Source organism: Orcinus orca, chromosome 14 (assembly GCF_937001465.1).
Source record: "Orcinus orca chromosome 14, mOrcOrc1.1, whole genome shotgun sequence".
Classification (NCBI taxonomy): domain Eukaryota; kingdom Metazoa; phylum Chordata; class Mammalia; order Artiodactyla; family Delphinidae; genus Orcinus; species Orcinus orca.
The window spans coordinates 17,343,439-17,358,793 of NC_064572.1; the positions used below are offsets into that span (position 1 = coordinate 17,343,439).

A 15,355-nucleotide genomic window follows, 5' to 3' on the forward strand; every position below is an offset into this window, starting at 1 on the left:
ATATACTTATATATAAGTGAAATTAATGACAGTAATGATACAATGGGTGGGAAGGAGGAATTAGAAATATTTTATTATTATAAGGTACTTTCACTACTCATGAATCCATGGTGTTACTTGTTTTTTAATTTATTAATTTTAGTTATATATTTTTTTATTTTGGGGTCTTTGTTGCTGTGCACGGGCTTTCTCTAGCTGTGGCAAGTGGGGGCTTCTCATTGTGGTGGCTTCTCTTGTTGTACAGCACAGGCTCTAGGTGCTCAGGCTTCAGCAGTTGTGGCACATGGGCTCAGTAGTTGTGGCTCGTGGGCTCTAGAGCGCAGGCTCAGTAGTTGTAGCTCACAGTCTTAGTTGCTCCACGGTATGTGGGATCTTCCCGGGCCAGGGCTCGAACCCGTGTCCCTTGCATTGGCAGGCGGGCTCTTAACCACTGCACCACCAGGGAAGCCCCATAGTGTTATGTGAAAGTGATTTTGGATTAGTTGTAAATGTATAGTAAAAATTCTAGTACAAAAAAAAGTTAAAAAATAATACAACAAATATGCTAAACAAGGAGAGAAAATGGAATCATAAAATGCTCAATTAAAACTACAATATACAATGAAGAAAAGACAGCCTCTTCAATAAGTGGTGCTGGGAAAAGTGGACAGCTACAGGTAAAAGAATGAAATTAGAACACTTCCTAACACCATACACAAAAATAAACTCAAAATGGATTAAAGACCTAAATGTAAGGCCAGATAAAACTATAAAACTCTCAGAGGAAAACACAGGCAGAACACTTTATGACCTAAATCACAGCAAGATCCTTTTTGACCCACCTCCTAGAGAAATGGAAATAAAAACAAAAATAAACAAATGGGACCTAATTAAACTTAAAAGCTTTTGCACAGCAAAGGAAACCATAAACAAGACCAAAAGACAACCCTCAGAATGGGAGAAAATATTTGCAAATGAAACAACTGACAAAGGATTAATCTCCAAAATTTACAAGCAGCTCAATAACAAAAAAACAAACAACCCAGTCCAAAAATGGGCAGAAGACCTAAATAGACATTTCTCCAAAGAAGATATACAGACTGCCAACAAACACATGAAAGAATGCTCAACATCATTAATCATTAGAGAAATGCAAATCAAAACTACAATGAGATATCATCTCACACCAGTCAGAATGGCCATCATCAAAAAATCTAGAAACAATAAATGCTGGAGAGGGTGTGGAGAAAAGGGAACCCTCTTGCACTGCTGGTGGGAATGTGAATTGGTACAGCCACTATGGAGAACAGTATGGAGGTTCCTTAAAAAACTACAAATAGAACTACCATATGACCCAGCAATCCCACTACTGGGCATATACCCTGAGAAAACCAAAATTCAAAAAGAGTCATGTACCAAAATGTTCATTGCAGCTCTATTTACAATAGCCCGGAGATGGAAACAACCTAAGTGCCCATCATTGGATGAATGGATAAAGAAGATGTGGCACATATATACAATGGAATATTACTCAGCCATAAAAAGAAACGAAATTGAGCTATTTGTAATGAGGTGGATAGACCTAGAGTCTGTCATACAGAGTGAAGTAAGTCAGAAAGAAAAAGACAAATACCGTATGCTAACACATATATATGGAATTTAAGAAGAAAAAAAATGTCATGAAGAACCTAGGGGTAAGACAGGAATAAAGACACAGACCTACTGGAGAACGGATTTGAGGATATGGGGAGGGGGAAGGGTGAGCTGTGACAGGGCGAGAGAGAGTCATGGACATATACACACTAACAAACGTAAGGTAGATAGCTAGTGGGAAGCAGCCGCATGGCACAGGGATATCGGCTCAGTGCTTTGTGACCGCCTGGAGGGGTGGGATAGGGAGGGTGGGAGGGAGGGAGACACAAGAGGGAAGAGATATGGGAACATATGTATATGTATAACTGATTCACTTTGTTATGGGGCAGAAACTAACACACCATTGTAAAGCAATTATACCCCAATAAAGATGTTAGAAAAAAAAAACACTACAATATACAATGCAGAAAAGACAGCCTCTTCAATAAGTGGTGCTGGGAAAAGTGGACAGCTACAGGTAAAAGAATGAAATTAGAACACTTCCTAACACCATACACAAAAATAAACTCAAAATGGATTAAAGACCTAAATGTAAGGCCAGATAAAACTATAAAACTCTCAGAGGAAAACATAGGCAGAACACTTTATGACCTAAATCACAGCAAGATCCTTTTTGACCCACCTCCTAGAGAAATGGAAATAAAAACAAAAATAAACAAATGGGACCTAATTAAACTTAAAAGCTTTTGCACAGCAAAGGAAACCATAAACAAGACCAAAAGACAAACCTCAGAATGGGAGAAAATATTTGCAAACGAAACAACTGAAAAAGGATTAATCTCCAAAATATAAAAGCAGCTCATGCAGCTCAATATCAAACAAACAACCCAATCCAAAAATGGGCAGAAGACCTAAAGAGACATTTCTCCAAAGAAGATATACAGATTGCCAACAAACACATGAAAAGATGCTCAACATCACTAATCATTAGAGAAATGCAAATCAAAACTACAATGAGGGGAGGTTCCTTAAAAAACTAAAAATAGAACTACCATACAACCCAGCAATCCCACTACTGAGCATATACCCTGAGAAAACCATAATTCAATAAGAGTCATGGGGGCTTCCCTGTTGGCGCGGTGGTTGAGAGTCTGCCTGCCGATGCAGGGTACACGGGTTCGTGCCCCGGTCCGGGAAGATCCCACATGCCGTGGAGCGGCTGGGCCCATGAGCCATGGCCGCTGAGCCTGCGCATCTGGAGACTGTGCTCCGCAACGGAAGAGGCCACAACAGTGAGAGGCCCAGGTACCGCAAAAAAAAAAAGAGTCACGTACCACAATGTTCATTGCAGCTCTATTTACAATAGCCAGGACATGGAAGCAACCTAAGTGTCCCTCAACAGATGAATGGATAAAGATGTGGCACATATATACAATGGAATATTACTCAACCATAAAAAGAAACGAAATTGAGTTATTTGTAGTGAGGTGGATGGACCTAGAGTCTGTCATACAGAGTGAAGTAAGTCCAAAAGAGAAAAACAAATACTATATGCTAACACATATATATGGAACCTAAAAAAAAAATCGTTCTCATGAACCTAGGGGCAGGACAGGAATAAAGATGCAGACGTAGAGAATGGACTTGAGGACATGGGGAGGGGGAAGGGTAAGCTGGGACGAAGTGAGAGAGTAGCATTGACATATATACACTACCAAATGTAACATAGATAGCTAGTGGGAAGCAGCTGCATGGCACAGGGAGATCAGCTCAGTGCTTTGCAACCAACTAGAGGGGTGGGATAAGGGGGGTGGGGTGGGAGGGAGATGCAAGAGGGAGCGAATATGGGGATATGGGGATATATGTATGCATATAGCTGATTCAGTTTGTTATACAGCAGAAAGTAACACAACTCTGTAAAGCAATTATACTCCAATAAAGATGTTTTTAAAAAAAAGATACATGCACCTCAATGTTCACAGCAGCATTATTTACAATTGTCAAGCCATGGAAACAACCTAAGTGTCCATCAACAGATAAATGAAGTTGTGGTATATATATATATATATATATATATATATATACACACACACACACATACATACATACACACAATTGAATATTACTCAGGCATAAAAAAGGATGAAATTTTGCCATTTGCAGCAACATGTATGGACTTTGAGGCCTTTATGCTAAGTGAAATAAGTCACACAGAGGAAGACAAATACTGTATGATATCACTTATCTGTGGAATCTAAAAAATACATCAAACTAGTGAAGATAACAAAAAAGAAACAGACTCACAGATATAGAGAACAAACTAGTGGTTACCCGTGGGGAGAGGGGAGGGGGGAGGGGCAATATAGGGATGGGGGAGTGGGAGGTACAAACTATTGGGTATAAGATAGTCTTAAGGATGTATTGTACAACATGGGGAATATAGCCAATATTTGAATAACTGTAAATAGAATGTAACCTTTTAAAAGTGTATAAAAATAAAAAATTTAAAACCTTTAAAAAAACTACAAAAGGCAGAAGTGTAAAAAGACAAAAATAGAAACAGAAAACAAGAGCAACAAATAGAAAAGAGTAACAAATATGGTAGATATTAATCCAATTATATCAATAATCACTTTAAATGTCAATTATCTAAATATACCAATTTAAAAATAGAGATTGTCAGTGTGGATCAAAAAACAAGACCCCAACTATATGTTGTCTACATAAACCCACTTTAAATAGAGACCTATATAGATTAAAAGGAATAGGATGAAGAAAGATATACTGTGCTAAACACTTGTCAAAAGAAAGTAGGGTAGCTGTATTAATTTCAGACAGAACCAACTTCAGAGCAAGGAAAATTATCAGTGATAAAGAGGAGGATTACATGATGATAAAGGGGTCAGTTCTCCAGGAACACATAATAAACATTAACATGTATGGACCTAACAACAGAGCATCAAAGTACATGACACAAAAATTGATAAAACTGTAAGGAGAAATAGATGAATCCACTATTATAGTTGGAGACATAAACTCTCCTCTGTCAGAAATGGGCAAACACAGCAGACAGAAAATCAGTAAGGATATAGCAAACTCAACAGCACCATCGATCAACTGGGTATAATTGACATCTATCAACTACTTCATTCAACAGCAAAATATACATTCTTAAACTCACGTGGCACATTTACCAAGACAGACCACATTCTGGGCCATAAAACACATATTAACAAATTTTTAAAAATATGAAATACAATATTTGCTCTCAGATCACAATGGAATTAAACTAGAAATAAATAATAGAAAAATAGCTAGGATATCCCAAAATACTTGGAGATTAAACAACACACTTCTAAGTGAGACATGGTTCAAAGAAGAAATCTCAAAATAAATTAAGAAGTATTTTTAAGTAAATGAAATGAAAATACAACTTAGCAAAATTTGTGGAATGCAACAAAAGCAATGCTTGAAAGGAATGTTATAGCATTGAATACCTATATTTGAAAAGAAGAAAGACCTAAAACTAACCATCTAAGCTTCCCCCTTGGGAAACTAGAAAAAGAAGCACAAGTTAAATCCAAAGTAAGCAGAAGAAAAGTAATTTAAAAATTAGAACGGGGGATTCCCTGGAGGCGCAGTGGTTGAGAGTCCGCCTGCCGATGCAGGGGACACGGGTTCGTGCCCAGGTCTGGGAAGATCCCACGTGCCGTGGAGCGGCTGGGCCCGTGAGCCATGGCCGCTGAGTCTGCGCGTCCGGAGCCTGTGCTCCGCAACGGGAGAGGCCACAACAGTGAGAGGCCCACGTACGGCAAGAAAAAAAAAAAAAAAAAGAATCTGCCTGCCAATGCAGGGGACACGGGTTCAATCCCTGGTCCGAGAAGATCCCACATGCCACGGAGCAACTAAGCCCGTGCGCCACAAATACTGAGCCTGCGCTCTAGAGCCCACAAGCCACAACTACTGAGCCTGCGTGCCACAACTACTGAAGTCCGCGCGCCTAGAACCCGGGATCCACAACAAGAGAAGCCACCGCAATAAGAAGCCCGCACACCGCAACAAACAGTAGCCCCCGCTCACCGCAACTAGAGAAAGCCTGTGTGCAGCAATGAAGACCCAATGCAGCCAAAAATAATAAATAAAAATAAATTTATAAAAAATGAAGATTATGAACAACTCTATACCCACAAATTTGATAACCTAGATGAAATGAACCAATTCCTTGAAAGACAATCTGCCAAAAGTCACTTGAGAAGAAACAGACAATCTGAATAGGCCCACATCTATTAAAGAAATTGAAACAATAATTTATAACCTAACAAAACAGAAAACACCAGGCCCATATGGGTTCACTGATGAGTTCTACCAAACACTTAAGAAAGTATACCAATTTTCTACAATGTCTTCCAGAAGACAGAAGTAGAGGGATGGCTTCCTAAATCATTCTATAAGGCTAGTATTACCCTAAAAGCAGGACCAGACAAAGACAGTACAAGCAAAGATTCAACTACTTAAGAAAATATAGTCTACATGTATTTGTAGCTGGGTGCATGGAAGCTACAACAGGTGCAAAATTCTGAAAGTAGGAAACATGTGGGGGAACTACTGTCCATCCTCTGCAGTGGGAGTTCCTGCTCTGCCCTAGCATGTGGCCTTTACCAGACATGACCAAAATCCACCTGACATTTGGTCAAGGCAGGCGCCAGAGTCAGCCTGCATATTAGCTATTAGTAAAGCTGGACTTCTCTGTTTTAAATAAATAGATATAAATGAATCATCTTGCTCACCTAACACTGGAACCAATTCAGGAAGTAATATTTACCTACTAAGTACCATCCCTTTGCTGAGTCTATAATATAGATTATTGTATTTAATTCTCACAGCTCTATGAAGTTGATCCTAAGATAACCCTCATTGGTGGAAGAAAACGAAGCAGAGATAACGAAGTCACTTTCCCAAGGTCACTCAGCTATTGATGAAAATCCAGATATCTCTGACTCTGATCAGAGAGATTGCTTTAACCATATTTGTAATGGCAACTACAGCTGGGGCAATATCCCCATTCTTTGCTTAGTGCAGTCATTCTTTTTATTGGACACAAATCAAGTGCAACCTTATGCTACACCTTTGCTATGATCCAAGGTTCTAGTCCCGGCTCAGAGGGAGGATGAAATCTATATGTGTCCTCAGCTGCCCTTGCCTCTAATCCCTGGATATCCATGGGTGATGTTCCTGGTTCTCTACCAGGGGTTGCTTTGGTCCTTATTTCTATCTGGTCTTGTCCCATTTTTTCCTGGAATATCTTGAACATCTGAATTTATGATTTGGCAATGCCACACTTCTCCACCTTTTAGCATTTACACATGCTTTTCCTATTTCTATAGTCTGTTGATGGTCATTTCAATGGAAATTTGGAAAGAAGTTAGAGTTGCATACAAATGTAGCCATCCTATCTGGAAGTCTATTCTATCAAGTACAAAAGCTAAACATTTTTCTTGCCTCTAGAGCATGATTATGGGCAAGTTCTCTGAACTGAGACATTCTTTCTCTCTCTCATCTGGGCTAAGAGCTCATACCTTAAGATATTCCACAGTACATACAAATGAGCAGGGCCAGGAGAAGCTGGAAGGTAGAGGGAGGGTGGGTCCTTCAGATGACCCTATGCTGAAATTTTCTGTTCACCCCACCTGGACCCATTCAAAGGCCACTGTTTACAAGGCTCTATTTAGAGTCATGGTTTTCAGTATGAATTCTGTGGGTCCCTGGTGAGTGGGAAAGAAGCTGAGTATGAGACCCCAGAACCCCCTATTCCCACTTCATCCAAGCAGCTCTGCATGTATCTATGCTAGAAACTTGGTCTGAGTCCTGGTCAGACATTTATGGATGATGTAAGTAGACTGAGCCAGGTGTATCTTTGTGAGAGGGCATGGGGGCTTCTGAGGTTCAGTCCTCATCCTGAGCCAGGAAGTCCTGTGGCAGAGCCAGAAGGACCCTGCCCCCGGCAATGGTGGGGAGTCCAGTCCCATCTGTACCCAAGGCTGGGATTCAATTTGTCCCCTTAAAGATGTCCAATTTCTCTCATTTCACAAAAGAATGGGGACTTTTTGTAACTACGTGCAAAGGGAAAGCCTACAACATCAAATAAACACATATTTAGGACGATGGCCAAGACTGGTATCTCTCTGCCCTGGAGAGCTTCTGCCTCTGATGGGGAAGTACGTCCACTGCAGCTGCTTCTGCTCTAGACACTGTGACCTGTTGGTCCCTGCTCTACAAGCAGCAGGCTGTGCGTGCCGTGCTACTCCTGAGGCTAAACGGAGCCTCAGCACCTTTTGAGTCTGAGAAGCCAGGAGGTGTTAGGCTTCAGGTAGCATGAAGCCTTGGAAACTTGCAACTCTGAAGCCAAATGCAGCTTTATACAAATATTTAAAAGCCCGGACTTCCCTGGTGGTGCAGTGGTTAAGAATCTGCCTGCCAACGCAGGGGACACGGTTCGAGCCCTGGTCCGGGAAGATCCCACATATTGCGGAGCAACTAGGCCCGTGAGCCACAACTACTGAACCTGCATGCCTAGAGCCCGTGCTCCGCGACAAGAGAAGCCACCGCAAGCACAAGCCTGCGCGCCGCTACGAAGAGTAGCCCCCACTCGCCACAACTAGAGAAAGCCCACGCGCAACAACGAAGACCCAACACAGCCAAAAATAAATAAATAAATATATTTATTTATTTATTTAAAAAAAAATTAAAAGCCCACTCGCTGTGGTAGAGATCCTTGGCATCTGGCCATAAGGAGGTGTGCTGTTGATCAGCACAAAGGACAGCGCCTGAATCGGCGCTTAATAGAATTACTGGATGTCAAGTCTGGGAAAGAAGGGCCTCCTTACAGATACCGGGAAGGGTCAGACTGAGGGTAGGGGTGTGCTCAGGTGCCCTGCAAATGCCACAAGCAATTGACATCCCCCTTCTTGCCATCACAGCCAGAGGCATCTAGTTACACCTTCTAAAGTAGGGGGCACTGACTCACTTAGGAGCTGGGAAGCCACACATTTGGCACAAGTGGATGCCACGAGAAGACTGGGGGCTGGACAGCTTCCCTGGAGAGAGATACGCGATGCGTCCCCCAAAAGGGCAAGCTCTGCCTGACCAACAGACTGGCCTCGTGGCTCCCTCCTGGCTCAGAGCACACTTTCTCTCTAGTTCGTGTGCTCATGCTGTTGACCTGCGATGCTGAGCTCCACTGCAAGCGGGAGAAGGCCTCAATGGGATGAGGCTGCCCCATGTTCCTGATGCAGGTTCCAACGTGGCTTCTGGGTCGGGGCAGAGCTCCATTCCCAGATCACTGAGTGGTACGACACTGTTCCTTCTTTGCCTTCCGAGGAGCTACCTTCTACTGACCACTTCCTATGTCCTGCAAACACTAATCTCTTTACCTATGTCCTCTCCTCTGATCGTCTCAGCAACGCTGTGGGTGGGTATTGCTGCTTCTCCCATTCTGCAGACAAGAAACTGAGAGGCTAAATCATGGCCAGTAACTGTAGCCAGGACTGTCACTCAGATCTGGCCCCAACCAGTGTCCCTGTAGTGTATGACTCCAAGGGCAGAGGACTCCTGGGGCAAGGATGCTGGGGTAAAGGACACACCACAGCCAAGCCCCACAACCTTCCTTCTCTAGGTAGTCAGAGGCCATTTAGATTTGGGGGCCAGACAACACATGGCATTGCTCTGTGCTGGGCTTACAAGGTCTCTGCTTCTGAAGTCAAGAGTCCAACAGGAAGGCCAGCCTTAATGCACAAATAGTCATACAGTGTTAACCTCCCAGCCTCCCCTATTTGCCTGTTCGATGAGAGACATGACAATCACGTCTCTCTCACACACTGCCCAGGAAGAAATTGGACTAAAAGGTGTCTGGTCCAGGGTACAGGTTCAGTAGACATGGCTTCCTTCTGAGCTGCATGTGGGGGACCTGTGAACTGAGCCTCTTCCTCTGAGTCACCGGCAGCAGGTCTCCTGCCAGGGGTCGTGAAGGTTGACCAGTCCCTGCATCGTGGTGGATCTGCTGTCCTGGGGGTGGGGGCTGGGATCTTCCCCCAGACCACTTCCTGGTCACTTCCCTTTCCTTCACTCTTATGCTGCTGAAGGTCAGCATGGGGCCCTCCCTGGCCACATGATTCTCTTCTTTGGAAGCCCAAGGTGCTTCTCAGAAAGGAGATTGCTTGAACCCACAAAGCATGGGAGTTTGGAGGGAGGGGCTGTGTCCCAAACTGACAGGTGAGGGAAGCCACTAGGTGCACCTGCACTAGACGTGGAGAAAGCTGTGGCCCCAGAGGGCTTGAGGGTGGTCACGGCTGATTTCTGTTCCAGCTCTGCCACGTACTGGCTGTTTGGACTTGGTACCCGCAAGCAGCAGTTTCTACATCAGTCAAGTGAGTAAACTGAAGCTCCCTCTCCAGATAAAAGAAGAGGTAACATGTGGAAGACACCAGAACAGTTCGCCAGAGTGGCACTGATCAACAGAGGTTGACAGTGCGCGCGCGTGCGCGCGCGCACGCACACGCACACACACACACACACACACACACACACACACACACACACACACACACACACCCCTCCCAAAGCCTGCTTAACTAGTCCATCAGAGCAAGCTCTCCAAGACTGGGTTTTGAATAATGAAAACATTTTGAGAGTGATAAATGCCTGCAGGCCATCAGTATTTCTCAGGAAGTGTAGTTGGTGCCCTGCCCCAATGGTGTGTTGGGTGCCCCCTGGGAGAGTGTGTGGCTGGTCCCTGAAGAGGAAAGACATGGAGCCTGTGGGCCGCACCTCTACTTCCCTCACCTCACAGCCTCCTGACCTGGCACCAGTCAGGACACTGGTGGTCTGTGGATGCCCCTTCCTCTTCCCCCTTCCCCCTTCCCCACTCCGCTCTCCACTAGAAAACAGAGAGCCACACACGGAAGTGTCGTGTTCTGCTAATTGAGGGAGGGAGAGTTGAGTACTCTTGTCTTTCTGAAGGTTGATGTGTTTGTCGAAATCCAGCTTCTGCCCCTCCTTACAGATTAAATGACTCATTTCTCATTTGTATAAAAAGCTCTAATTTAGATAAAAAGTTCCTACATGGGTGTTTCTGTGAACAATATTTGTCTTTAATCTAAACAGATCATAACCGGTTAGAAAATTTTCTCCACTCTTCTGATTTATCTGCTTTTACATGCCAGCTTCAAGGAAGCAGGCAATGGGCTCCGGGTTGGGGGGCCCATAAGCTAAAGGAGAGAAGCAGAGGGGGGATGCGTGAAAGAGGAAACAGGGTTTTCAAAGCGCCAGGGCTTGATCATGTTTCTGCACCCCCAAAGCACTGAGCATGTCCATCACATGGCAGGCTGAATGAATGAATGAGTGAATGAATGGATGGAGAAAACAGGTGCAGAAGTGGGAAATTCAGGAAAGAACTTGTGTTTTCTTAGCTGGGTAAGATGACCACTCAGGTCCCCTAATGCTCACATCCCACAGGGAAAACAGGCAGCTGTCTTACAGAGGATGAGACTGAGCTGAGGGGCTGGGGGACTTGCTCCGAGAAAATGGGAGGGACTGGGCACAGCCCAGACCCCCCAGCAACAGGCCCACCCCCGCCCCTCACGCAGCCGCTTACCTGGGCTTGAGTTGCTCACAGCCAGACCCCAGCCATTCTTCCAGGTTGGACCAGTGGGGCCTCCTCTGGTGACCTCAGGACTGGACCCACAGCTGTCCCTGTAGGGGTGGCCCACGAACCCCTGCCCAGCAGATGAGGGCTGAGAGATGAGGTATTCTGGGAGACGCCCTGGGCCTCATCCCAGGGCAGCAGGGTCTGCGGTCCATGGACTCACTGCAGCGGGTCCCTGGTCCTGATTTTCACACCGCGACCAGCCCTCCTCAGTCAGAGCAGTGGGGCAGCTTCAGCCTTGCCTCCTATGCTCGGGGGCCATTGTGACTGGCGTTGAATTGACTGCCCCTGCTCTGCATGCAGCACAGCTGATGGCTGGTAAAAACAAAACAAAACACAGAAAACCAAAACTGAGGCAGAGAGAACAGAAAGGGAGACAGACAGATGGAGGAAGAGGTGATTCCTTGAGAAAGAGAGGGAAAGGGACAGGAAAAGATAGAGAATAAACAGAGATAGGGGACTTCCCTGGCGGTCCAGTGGTTGGGACCCTGCGCTTCCATTGCAGGGGGCACAGGTTCGATCCCTGGTTGGGGAACTAAGATCCCGCATGCCTCACAGCGCGGCTGAAAAAAAAAAAAGAATAAACAGTTATAAACATGGGGAAAGAAAGAATAAAACTGACTCCTGAAGAGGACAGCGTGTGCCCGTGTGTGTGAGCACGTGTGCGTGCACGTGTGGTGTGTGTGCATGTCTGCTGGCGCACACACACGAGCCAGGTGTAGGGGGCATGTGTGGGAATAGTGCACTTTCACAGATGCAGCCCTAAGCCTTGCCACTGCGCGGGAGCATCAGTCCAATGGCCGCCATCATGGGCTTGGGCAACCGTCACGTTGGCACTGCCAGTAAGGCAGTGAAGCTTGTTGAAATCTCTAGAAATTTCGAGGGGTTGGAGCCAGGGTGGGATGGTGCTTGGCCTTTCCTGCTCCCCTGAGTTCCCACAGACTCCAGCCACCCACCTGTCAGGGTCGGGGCTACAGACAAGCCAGTGTGGTACAGGCACATTCCAAACTTGCTTGCAGTGAGGCAATGAGGACAGTCTTGGACATCTAAATGCACTTTAATGCACAGGTGCTGTCTGTAATTTGCCCCATGTTCATTTCCATGTTGACATTTTGAGAAAGGAATAGTATACCAATTTTACAGATGAGACGATGAAACCTATGAGGTCAGTCTTTTAGTCCCTTGTGGCCACAAATTTATGGAATAAAAAAAATCTCTGTTAAAAAACCACATCAGTGGATGGACCTAGAGACCGTCATACCGAATGAAGTAAGGCAGACAGAGAAAGACAAATATCATACGATATCACTTATATGTGGAATCTAAAAAAAGGCTACAAATGAACTTATCTACAAAACAGAAACAGAGTTACAGAGGTAGAAAATAAACCTATGGTTATGGGGGGTGGTAAGGGGGGGATAAATTAGAAGATTGGGATTGACATATACACACTACTATATATAAAATAGATAACTAATAAGGACCTACTGTATAGCACAGGGAACTCTACTCAATACTCTGTAATGGCCTATATGGGAAAAGAATCTAAAAAAGAGTGGATATATGTACATGTATAACTGATTCACTTTGCTGTACACCTGAAACTAACACAACACTGTAAATTAACTATACCGCAATAAAAATTTTTAAAAAAACACATCAGGAGAGGACCACTGTGAAAGGCGGGTTGTGTTGGAGCTTCTGAGAGGAAAGAGACACAGAGCAGAGGGAGCCTGGGCTCCTGAGGGGTGAAGATTTGGGACACTGGGGGCAGTAAGTAGGGGGTGAGGTGTCCTCCTTCACTTGCTCCAGGACAGGGGCAGTAGGTGTGGGCACTTGGGCTTCAGAGGACAGACAGAGCCTGGGGCAACTCCCAGGAGGCCAAGTAGCCCCAGTCTAGAAACCTCCATCACTGGGACTCATGACTGACCACAAGGCTTGTCCCTTCCACTCATGTTCCTTGGGCAAGAGGCTGTAGGAAGAACTAGAACATTCATACAGGGGTAAAAAGGAAATGGCAAGGCAAGGATGCACAGTCATATGTTCCTGTGATTTAACACACACCAAAGGAAAACAAACGCCACAAAAGAGGAAACCAGGGACTTCCCTGGTGGCGCAGTGGTTAAGAATCCACCTGCCAATGCAGGGGACACGGGTTCAATCCCTGGCCCGGGAAGATCCCACATGCCGCCCGGGAAGATCCCACATGCCGCAGAGCAACTAAGCCCATGTGCCACAACTACTGAGCCTGCACTCTAGAGCCCGCAAGCCACAACTACTGAGCCTGAGTGCAACAACTACTGAAGCCCGTGCACCTACAGCCTGTGCTCTGCAGCAAGAGAAGCTAATGCATTGAGAAGCCCAAACACCACAATGAAGAGCAGCCCCCGTCCTCCGCAACTAGAGAAAGCCCACGCACAGCAACAAAGACCCAAAGAAACCAAAAAAACTTTTTTAATTTTTAAATTAAAAAAAAAAGAGGAAACCAATGCATCCCGTGGAAATCAACATTCAAGGACTTAGAGTTAATTGAGTAAAGAGAGAAGACTTTAGAAAAAGTATAATTAATATCCACAGAGAGATATGACTGAATAGGAAGCCAGAAAAATATTCAGTGACAAATTTGAAGGCATCCAGATTGGAAAGGAAGAAGTAAAACTATCTCTATTTGCAGATAACACACTCTAGGACGTAGACAACTTTGAAGGAATACACACTTACACATACACACACGAACACACGTGCACACAGCTGTTAGAGCTAATAAATGAGTTCAGCAAGGTTGCAGGGTATACAAGATCAATAAACAATCAGTCGTATCTTTATATATCAGCATTAAACAATCTGAAAATAGAATTAAGAAAACAATTCTGGGGGCTTCCCTGGTGGTGCAGTGGTTAAGAATCTGCCTGCCAATGCAGAGGACACGGGTTTGACCCCTGGTCCGGGAAGATCCCACATGCCGTGGAGCGACTAAGCCCGTGAGCCACAACTACTGAGCCCATGTGCCACAACTACTGAAGCCCACAAGCCTAGAGCCCGTGCCCCGCAACAAGAGAAGCCACCGCAGTGAGAAGCCTGCATACCACAACGTAGAATAGCCCCCACACGGTGCAACTAGAGAAAGCCCATGCGCAGCAATGAGGACCCAATACGGCCAAAAATAAATAATAAAATAAATAAATTTATTTTAAAAAAAAACAAAACAATTTTGTGTTAGTTTCCTAGAGCTGCCATAACAACATACCACAAAATAGGTGGCTTAAATGGAAATTTTTTTGTCTCACAGTTCTGGAGGCTAGAAGTCTAAGACAAAGGTGTTGGCAAGTTTGGTTTCTTCTGAGGGCTGTGAGGGAAGGGTCTCTTCCAGGCCTCTCTCTTAGCTTCTGGTAGTTTCTCGGCTTGTCACAGCATAGCTCCAATCTTCACATGGCATCCTCTCTGTGTGCATGTCTATGTCCAAATTTCCCCTTCTTATAAGGACACAGACATACTGGGTTAGGGGCCCACCCTAAAGACTTCAGTTTAACTTGATTACCTCTGTAAATACCGTAACTCCAAATAAGGTCACATTCTGAGCTACTGGGGGGTTAGGCCTTCAACATATGGATTTTGAGGGGATATAATTCAACCCATAACAAATTCCATTTACAATTGCATCAAAAATAATAAAATATTTATGAATAAATTTAACAAAGACTTATACGCTGAAAATTATAAACATAATTGGAAGAAATTAAAGAAGACTTAAATAAATGGAAAGGCATCCCAAGTTCATGATGGGAAGATGTAATATTGTTAAGATGGCAATACTCCCCAAATAAATCTACAGATTAAAAGCAATCCTTACCAAAATCCCAGGTGTATTCTGTAAAGAAATTCACAAGCTGATGCAAAAATTCACATGCAAATTCAAGGAAACCAGCATAGCTAAAACAACCTTAAAAAAGAACAGAATTGGAGGACTTACACTTCCCGGTTTCAAAACTTACCAGCAAGCTACAATAAACAAGACTGTGTTACTAGCATAAGGATATATGCAGAGAGATCAACGAAATAGAATTGAGAGCCCCAAAATAAACC

At 44.4% G+C, this 15,355-nt stretch overlaps 1 protein-coding gene across 7 annotated transcripts in view; it reads right to left on the bottom strand.

The window, feature by feature from the left end:
* RASGEF1A (RasGEF domain family member 1A) overlaps window positions 1–15,355 on the bottom strand; it is a 311,582-nt gene that overhangs the window by 108,576 nt on the left and 187,651 nt on the right. For all 7 annotated transcript variants that reach the window (XM_049696655.1, XM_049696659.1, XM_049696656.1 and 4 more), the window contains one exon: window positions 11,222–11,835. The gene's annotated coding sequence lies outside the window, so the exon portion shown is untranslated. The remainder of the gene's footprint in view (window positions 1–11,221; window positions 11,836–15,355) is intronic.